This window comes from Balaenoptera physalus, assembly GCF_965194825.1.
Source record: "Balaenoptera physalus genome assembly, chromosome: 19".
Taxonomy (NCBI): Eukaryota; Metazoa; Chordata; class Mammalia; order Artiodactyla; family Balaenopteridae; genus Balaenoptera; species Balaenoptera physalus.
The window spans coordinates 12,769,847-12,779,541 of NC_138900.1; the positions used below are offsets into that span (position 1 = coordinate 12,769,847).

At 47.2% G+C, this 9,695-nt stretch overlaps 1 long non-coding RNA gene across 2 annotated transcripts; it reads left to right on the forward strand.

Annotated features, from left to right (window-relative positions):
* The first annotated feature begins 465 nt into the window (after window positions 1–465).
* Window positions 466–8,882, forward strand: LOC309648666. Of its 2 annotated transcripts, XR_014256745.1 has the most exons (4): window positions 466–2,322; window positions 6,281–6,382; window positions 7,186–7,460; window positions 8,588–8,882. It is a non-coding gene; the product is annotated as an uncharacterized lncRNA (long non-coding RNA). The 2 variants fall into 2 exon arrangements; XR_014256746.1 differs by lacking the exon at window positions 6,281–6,382 and having other exon boundaries at window positions 471–2,322.
* Window positions 8,883–9,695: the final 813 nt, after the last annotated feature.

Below are 9,695 nucleotides of genomic sequence, written 5' to 3' on the forward strand. Positions count from 1 at the left end.
CACCTCTGAGTCGTAGCATGGGAGCAGGTAACACTGACCCAGCACTCAAGAAGTGGGTTATTAATGGGTACCCCAAATTAATCACTCCATTTCTGATTCTTATAGATTTTGAAACAAGGAATTAAAATAACATATAATCTGCTGCTAATAACTTCAGTATTAAAATTTTAAATAATTATGTTTGGAGTAGCATATCTTCGAGCTGGCGAATTCACGTTTCAGCAACTGCATTTTCCGTAACTTAGGCCAAAGTGTCATCTGACGTGGCAGCACGTTTTTAAGTCTCTCTGTTGTTTCTTGGGTTCCTTGATACAATCTACAAAGTTATATATTTTAAAATATATAATATCTAAATTATATATTTAATTCTTTATAGCTCTCTAAAATGATGAGATTGGTTTCGTGAAACCCAACATTATATCCCCATTTGATAGATCAGGAAGTTGAGTCGCTTACCCAAGGTCACACATCTGATTAGTGGGGGAGCTGGGATTCAAGCCGAGCTTCTGGTCGACCTCAAGGCCAGTCACTGAACCACCAGGCTGTGAGGGAACAAGCCTAGGGTCTGCCCTCAAGGGTTTACATTACAGCCCACCAACCGGCTGGATCCTGGACTAGGGGACCTGTGACAGATGGCTCGCCAGGGCACCAAGGGGGTCCCAAGGGAGCAAGCAAAGGACTCTGCTTGAAAAGAGCCACTCTTTCTTAATCCAAGCCTTTGCAGATGTCATTTCCTCTGCCTGAAACACCCATTCCTGACACTGCACCTTCTCCCAGAGGAATGCTACTCATTCCTTTTTTTTTTGTATTGCAGTTTGCTTAATTTTCCCCCAATAATAGAATGTCCTGGATGCCATTTCATACAGATGAGCCACATATAGATCTGTGTCACCTCTCTTTTAACACTTCATAGGATGCTACTCATTCTTCAGGCCTCAGCTCAAATATCTCCCCTTCTTAGAAGTGGAGCCTCTTCCAAGGCCCCGCCCCCATCCAATCCTTTCAAAGCGCTACGACCCATCAGGCTGAGTCAGGAGCCCTCCGCTCCGCTTGGATCCTACAGGGCCCTGTGCTTCCCGCATCCTGGCCCTAACTCCTCTCTGTTTCCCCCAGCGCAGGCCTGACCCATTCTGGGCTGTCACTATCTGGCCCCCCACTGGACTGTGTGTGAGGGGTGGGTCTGGGGCTGCCTCGGTCACTCTGGTGTCCAGGCACAAGGCCAGAGAAGAGGCAATCTCAGCAATTCACCGCTACAAACCGCTGGCGAGTGAGAGGGGCAGAAAAGGCCTAGGACTTGGAGATGATTCGAACTACTGGACTGATGGAAAAACAGGCGACGCAGCACACAGAACATCAGGGACAGAGTCAAGACCGTCTTCCATGCCAGAGGCTGATCTTTACACAAAACCATTCTTCGCTGTGCCCAGAGCAGTCTTTCTCAGACACCCCTCCGTGCCCACCCCCCCTCCCCCCCACACACACCCCAATCCCCGTAGAAGCAGATGTTTTGGGCCCGCGGAGCTCCACGGATCCCTTATCTCCCGAGGACCCCCCACGGACTCCTCTTAGCCAGTTTCCCCATCTTCCCTCCCACACCCGATGGAAACTCTCGCTCTTCACGGCGCTTCCCTCTCCACAGAGACCATGGATCTGGGATTAACCTCCCACTCTCACTTCCCCCAAGCTTCGGCTCTCTCAGAATAGACCCGGGGACGTGGAGTCAACGCACCAGCCCAACCCAGTGCCCTCGTCCCACCTAACACCACGTGATGCACTCCTCCCCCACCCCACCCCCACCCCCCATAGAGGGCTTGCTTAGAGCGACGTCCAGCTCAGGCGGCTGCAGCGCCCCCTTCCTGGTTCGCTTTGGAAAGCTCCGCCCCCCAGGCGCCTCCTCTCCAGGAACCACCCCGGGCGGCGAGGACTATTTTGGAACCTTCCACGCCAGACTGCGCTTAGCGCCCCGCCCCTTTCCGGAGCTCTTTGGAAAGCTCCGCGCTGCGCTGCGCTGCGGCCTCCCGGGGACCAAGGACAGACCCCGCCCCACTGGCGATCTGCTGCTCCACGGGGCTGCTTCCGCCACCCTATGAAGGGCCACTCGCCGCCCGTGTTGCCTCTGTCTCTTCGGAAACATTCCCCCGACAAACAACCCCCCGCCCTCAAGGCGCCTCTCGGACCTCGGGCTCCTGCAAGGCCAAGGGGATCACGGTAGAGTCTCCCCGAGCGCAGTAGAACAGCACCCCCGTGTGGCCCTGTCCTTCGGAACCCGCGGAATGGCCGGATTCGTGGGCTGCAGCAGAGACCCGCCCGACCTATGCTAAGGTAGAAAAAAGTGTTTAAAAAAAAAAACTAGCGTCACAGTCATGGACAACATCATCCTTCAGGGTCTGGCTCAGGCGTTCACTCCGCTAGGAAGTGCTCCCTGATTCCTCCCATCTGGATCTCCGACGTCCCCCCTGTGCTTCCCCTGTCTATCCTGGCCCTGACCCCTGTGCTTGTGTCTCCTCCATCCATTCTGGCCCTGACCCTCTGGGCTGTCACTGGGCCTGTGAAGCCAGCGACAAGAGCTGTCTTAGTCACCACTGTGTCCCCAGCATCGCCCAGGGCAGCACAGAGTAAGGTTCAGACGACCTGCAGGGCACCTCCTAGGGAGCATTCATTTAGTCCCTCACACGTATTTTGCTTAGTTTTGTTTAACAGTTTTGTTGAGGTGTATTCTACATGTCATAAAATTCACCTGTTTTAAGTGATGTAACGATGCTGAGTGATTGTTTCTGCAGAGTTGTACAGCCATCATCACAATCCAATTTTTTTTTTAATTTATTTTTTACAATCGAATTTTAGAACATTAACGTCACCCTAAAAAGACCTCTTGTGCCCACTTGCAGTCAATTCCCATTCCCATTCCCAGCCTCAGCCGCAGGCAATCACTGATTACTTCCCTTCATTATGTATTCTTTTCTTCATTTTACAAGCATTTTCGGAATACTTGCTTCTATGAGGTATTGTGTGCTGAGGATACACAATGACACACACAAGCCCTGCCCTCAGGGACCTCAGAGTCTGGTTGGGACGATGGCTAATGGGAAGATATATTTGCTCGCTCATTCCTTCATTCAACAATATGTATTGAACACCTGTGCCAGCTACTGTTCTAGGCCCTAGGGATATAGCAGTGGGGGGGGGGGGGAAGAAAAAAATCTCTCTTTGTTGGAGTTAATATTCTAATGAGAGGATTAAAAAAAAGAAATAAGCAAGTAGATATGTGATTTAATGGTTGGAAGCCATGGCAAGAGTTTGCCTTCTGGTCTAAGAAGGACGGGAAACCACTGGAAATTTTCAGCAGGGGGGTGACATGATCTGATTTACATTGTGTAAAGGTTCACTCTGACTGCCACGAGGAGAATGGATTATGTGGTGGCCAGCAAGGGTGAGAGTCAGGGTGGGGGGGTGATGATGACTTAGTCTAGGGCAGGAGCAATGGGAAGGGGAGAGAGTGATTAGGAGATAAAATCAAGATATCAAGTCAAGGACCTTAGTGGGTCAGTTGGGGTAATTTGCATATGGACTATAGTATTATATTAATCTTAAAGTTTCCTGGTGTGATAATGGTATTGTGCTTGTAAAGGAGAATGTCCTTGCTCTTGAGACATGTCTGCTGAAATATTAAGGGTGAAATGTCACAAAATGACTGCAAGCAATTCTCAAATAGACCTTTTTCTATTTACAACTCGCTACCTATAGATATCTATATACATAGCTATCGATATATATTCACCAGTTTTTAACAATTAGTCATCTCACTCTCACTTTCTATCAATATCTGTATCTATATCTATATCTATTTATCTATTATCTAGAAAGAGAGAGAGCTAATTGTTAAAACTGGTGAATCTCTATCAAGAATATGTGGATAGCCCTTATACTTTTCTTGCAATTGTTTTTTTTTTTTCAACAAACAACGTTTTATTGAAGTACAGTTGATTTACAATGTTGTGTTGGTTTCAGGTGTACAGCAAAGTGATTCAGTTTTATAAATATATTCTTTTTTGGATTTTTTTTTATTATATTGGATATAGTTCCCTGTGCCATGCAGCAGGTCCTTGTTTTTTTATCTATAGTAGTGTGCATCTGTTAATCCCAAACTCCTAATGTGTCCCTCCCCCTCCTTTCCCCTTTGGTAACCATAAGTTTGTTTCCTGTATCTGTGAGTCTATTTCTGTTTTGTAAATAAGTTCATTTGTATCATTTTTTTAGATTCCACATACAAGTGATATCATGTGATATTTGTCTTTCTCTGTCTGACTTTCTTTTCTTGCAATTCTTTTTTTTTTTTTAATTTATTTATTTATTTTTGGCTGCATTGGGTCTTCGTTGCGGTGCGTGGGCTTCTCATTGCAGTGGCTTCTCTTGTTGTGGAGCACAGGCTCTAGGTGCACGGGCTTCAGTAGTTGTGGCACGTGGGCTCAGTAGTTGTGGCTCGCGGGCTCTAAAGCACAGGCTCAGTAGTTGTGGTGCACAGGCTTAGTTGCTCCGCGGCATGTGGGATCTTCCCGGACCAGGGCTCGAACCCATGTCCCCTGCATTGGCAGGCGGATTCTTAACCACTGCACCACTGGGGAAGTCCTTCTTGCAATTCTTGTGCACATTTTTTTTTTTTTTTAATTTGGCTGTGCTGGGTCTTAGTTGCTGCATGCAGGATCTTAGTTGTGGCATGCGGGATCTAGTTCCCTGACTAGGGATCGAACCCGGGCCCCCTGCATTGGGAGCTCGGAGTCTTAACCACTGGACCACCAGGGAAGTCCCTCTAGTGCACATTTAGAAATTTTCAAAATAAAAAGTTGGAGGCGGGGGGAGCATCTGTTTTGGAGGTAAGCACAACTCGTTGATGGGTTGGCTCTGTGGAGTGAGGAGGGGAAGGTGCCCTCCATGTTGCCCAAGCTCCTGGCTTGAGTTCCTCAGTGGAAAGTGCAGCTCTGGTGTGAGATGGGGAAGACTCTGGTGGTGGAGGAGGACAAGTGTGAAGGGGAATGTTGACAGTTTGGGAAAGACATACTCGGTGTCAGTCAGAGGCTTGTCAAGAAAAGAGAAGGGACTTTCCTGGTGGCCCAATGGGTAAGACTCCGCACTCCCAATGCAGGGGGCACGGGTTCGATCCCTGGCCAGGGAACTAGATCCCACATGCATGCCCCAACTAAGAGTTTGCATGCCGCAACTAAGGAGCCCACCTGCTGCAGCCAAGACCTGGCGCAACCAAATAAATAAATAAATAAATAATTTAAAAATACATTTTAAAAAAAAGAGAAAAGAGAAACCACACCAGGTATTTCAACAGAGAGAACTGAATATAAGGATCAGGCTAAACAGTGAGACCTGCCTGACCTCCAAAAATCAGTTTATCCTGAAGGTGTTGGAAGGTGGGGCTGGTACTCTGAGGAGAGGGCTGGGCCCTGTCCAGACCCCAGAGACACCAGGGATGTGTTCGTTGGAAGACAGGTGGGCACATGGACAGTAGATGAAGACAAGGCCCCTCTCTGGCTACATCTGTTCAGGTTGGCTCCAGCTGTGCGATGGATGGCAGAGGCCTGTGGGAGATGGGCCAGGCTGGGATTGGGAGCCGGTCAGCCTGGAGCCCACATTTCATTCTCCACGCAGTTGGGTCAGAAGGCACTAGATTGGGTCAGGGCATATTTTTCCAGAAATTTTTTTTTCTTTTTTTGCGGGGGGGTGGGGTGTGCCACGCGGCTTGTGGGATCTTAGTTCCCCAACCAGAGATCTAACCCGGGCCCTCGGCAGTGAAAGCTCGGGGTCCTAACCGCTGGACTGCCAGGGAATTCCCTCCAGAGATTTTTCTTTGTAGAAGAGCTTTATTTTTTATTTACTTTATGCACCCATAGAGGAGAGACAGACAGAGATAGAGGATGGGATAGAGAGAGGAGATGAGAAAGAATGAAAGAGAGAGAGGGAGATTCACTTTTGAGGAGCCGCAGGGTTTTGGAACAATCTCTGAAAAAGTCTTCACATTTTGTGGCTGCGCGATAACTAGTGTGATTGATCCGTGGTTGTGGGAGTTTGAGCATGATTTACTGCTATAAACAGTGCTATGGTGGACGTCCTTACTGCTAAATTCTTCTGTGCACATGTGCACACAATAAAACCATATTTTATTGACCCCTTCCTCCCCTACTTGTTACCACCTCTGAAATCAGAATGCAGCTTACAACGCTCGTGTGTCATAGTTTAACTGGCAGTTTTTTTTTTCTCTCCTGGTGATTTGAAGTAACAATGCATCTTACCATCGATGGCCTCTTGGATGTGAATGGTCACTGGAGTACAGTAATACTCAGAGAAAACACTCTTGTAACACTTACTATGAGCCAAGGTAACTCATAATAACCCTGGGAGGTGGATACTGTTATTGTCTCCATTTTCCTGATTGAGCCACAGAGTGGTTAAGGAACTTGCCCAGAGTCGCACAGCAAGGAAGTGATGGAGTGAGAATTAGAACCCAGGCAGTAGCTCCAGAGTCTCTTTGTATGTCTGAGTTTTGCAGTATTTATTTATTTATTTATTTGGCTGCACTGCGTGGCTTGTGGGATCTCTGTTTCCCCACCAGGGATTGAACCCTGGCCCCACGGTGAAAGCCCAGAATTCTAACTGGTAGGCCACCAGGGAACTCCCAGTTTCCAGCATTTAGTACCAAGTTGAACATTGTAGTTGAGATGCCTCCCCCACCACACACCCCCCCCCCAACCCTGTTTATACGCAAGAGACCCCACTCCAGGGCCCAGATAACTGAATCAAAGAGATACCAATCCATTCAAAGGGGCACTTTGGACATTGAGGCTGCGTTGTCCTGTACTCTGCAGCACGTTTGAATGTCTAGCCTTCCCAGCCTTATAAATGCCTTTAGAACAGGTCTCAAAGTTTGGTCCAGGGTACCCTGGGAGTCCCCAAGACCTTTTGTGCACAAAGTTAAAATTATTTTCATAATATTACCAGGACGTTTTTCGCCTAGTTCACTGTCATTTTCTCACGAGAAGTGGGATTTGCCTGCCCTCTTTTTGGATCTGAGTGGGCTTGTGAGTTGCTTATAACCAGTAGCATGTTGCAGAAGTGATGCTGCATGATCCCCAAGGCTAGATCAGAAAAGGTGAGGCTGTTTCTGCCTCTTTCATGAAACAGAGACACTGAAGACCAGAGCTGCCATGCAAGAACTTTAACTGCCCTGAGGCCACCATGATTAGAGGAAGCCCAAACCAGCCCACATGGAGAGACCACATGGAGAAGCCCTGTGACTACAAGGAGAGAGAGAGAGAGCTACCCACACACCCCCAGCTGGTACCTCAACTGGGACACCCCACTGTCCCAGCTTCAGCCACCAGCTAATTACATCCATATGGGATCCCAAGGCAGAACTGCCCAGCTGGACCCTTCCCAAAAATCTGACCACAGACATGGTGAGAGATAAAAGGCTTACTGTTGTTGCTTTAAGCCACCGTGTTTTAGAGAGATTTGTTATCTGGCAATGGTAACTAGAAAGAGGGTGGAGTACAGAAAATAAGGAGCTTGCAGAGAATTGCAGCCTGGAGAGGTGAGAATAGACATCTGTTGACAATAACAGCAGCTAATATTTAAGTGCTTTCTGTGTATGAGCACTATTCTAAGTGCTTGGCATTAATGAACTCATTTAATCCTCACAGCAACCCTAGGAAGTGAATGCCATTACTATCTCCGTTTTATGGGAAGCAAGGCAGGGAGGACATCGGGAAATGGATAAAAACGGAACTTGAACCTCGGCTGTGGCTTCAAGCAAAGGGCATTACTATTGAGGAACATGTGACTTGGCTCAGCCAGTCTGGGCATTTGGGTCCACCCCAGGCCACAGTGATTGGCTCTGGCACGGCCGTGTGACCTCCGCTGGACAATCAGAGTCAGCCTTATTACTTCGTTGGGGAAATCTGAGACAAAGGTGCTCCCCTTTACCTGGGGGATATGAGGGTCCCTCTGGCCCAAAGGCTGCTGGCAGCTGTCTTGGGGAACTGCCGATGGAAAAGGTGGGGCAGAGGGATGAAAAGAAATGGGGTCCTTGGTGACACTGCTCAACAGATGTGTCAGCTTTAGCTGAAGCCAGCCAAGTGTGGAATTTCCAGTTACAAATTTCCTTTACAGTTTAAGCCATCTGAGTCAGCTTTTCTGTTGCTTGTGTCCAAGGTTAATCAAAATATTTAACAACCAGTGATGTGGGCACTGAGCGATCAGAAGACTTCATTGCTGTGCCTGATGTTAAGGCTTCTTTCCCCCCTGTATTGGGAGGTCTGGGAAGTGGGGTGAAGGGGAAGTTAGAGCGGTCACAGTGTGGAAAATGTGCAGATCTTGAGGCAGCATGATTTAGCAACCAATACAGAAATAATTTAGTATCTCAACAATCAACGTAGCAAGATAGCTTGTCCAAGATGTGAAAATTAATAAACGGACGCCTCATTTAAAATGAAGTCGGGCGGCCAGAAGGGGGAGCTGTCATGCCCTGCCTCTCTAGGCAATTATAGACAGGACAGGAAGAGATGTACCTTTCTGTTTTCAACAGGAAGAAGGTTACTGCTTTACTACCCATCAGGAGGAAGGAAGAATTTCTTCTTGCCCAGCAACGGTCCAGCCACTGAAAGGCTGTTACAAATCAGCCAAAGAAAAGCAATTAAACTTCAAGTTCCCAGTTTCTTCCACTGGACTCTTTATAACATCCCCTCCCAACTCTCCCTTCTCCTCTATAAAAGAATGTCCCTCTCCTTTGTTCTCCCCACTTGCTTGTGCCTTACCGTAGAATCCATGTCCCAAATTGTAATTCTCTGCTATTCCCAAATAAACCCATTTTGCTGGTAAAATACCTGGCTGTTTTATTGTTTTAGGTTAAAAAAGCTGAATATTAGCTTTACTTGCCAACTGACGCAACCCCCTTTTGACATGTGCTAGAGTGAATGGATTTCTGTTTCCTACAACTGGGGGAAGAAAAAAAACCCTCTAATGAACTCTAGTCATGAATCAAACCTTTAGGAAATAACAAATAGCAGTGAAATCTCACTTTAACCGTATGAGGTCATTTCAGCTGCGGGTCAGGCAGAAACACTATGGAGATTTTGACTGTGAGCTGCCAGGGGATCCGCACCCTTTGGCCCAGCAATCCCACCACGGGGACGTACAAGGATGTGCATCGAGGCATTATTTATAATGGGAGGAAATTGGAAACAGCTTCAATGTCTGGCAACACTGCCCTGTTGAGTAAACACCATGCAAACATTAGAGATTGTGTTTATGCAAAGATGTTTTAACAAGGGAACAGCTTATGTTTTAAGAAGGGAAAAAGCAGGACTGTATAAACAATTTGCTCACACAGTTATGTAACACACACACACACACACACACACACACACACACACACACACCACTTTTCAAGCCTGAATAAAATAGAAAAGGCTGAAAGGAAATACATCAAAATGTTAACTACAGTAGTGATGTGGGATTAGGGAAGAGGTAACTTTGTCTTTCTAGTTTTCTGTATTTTCCAAATTGTGCTTAACCAACAACGAACTCTTCTTTTTAATTTTATTTTCGAAAATTTTAACGTAGGTCATGAACAATTTCCAAACAGCTACCAAAAGCAGAGAGACAATAAACTCACATGGGCCCATCACTCAGCT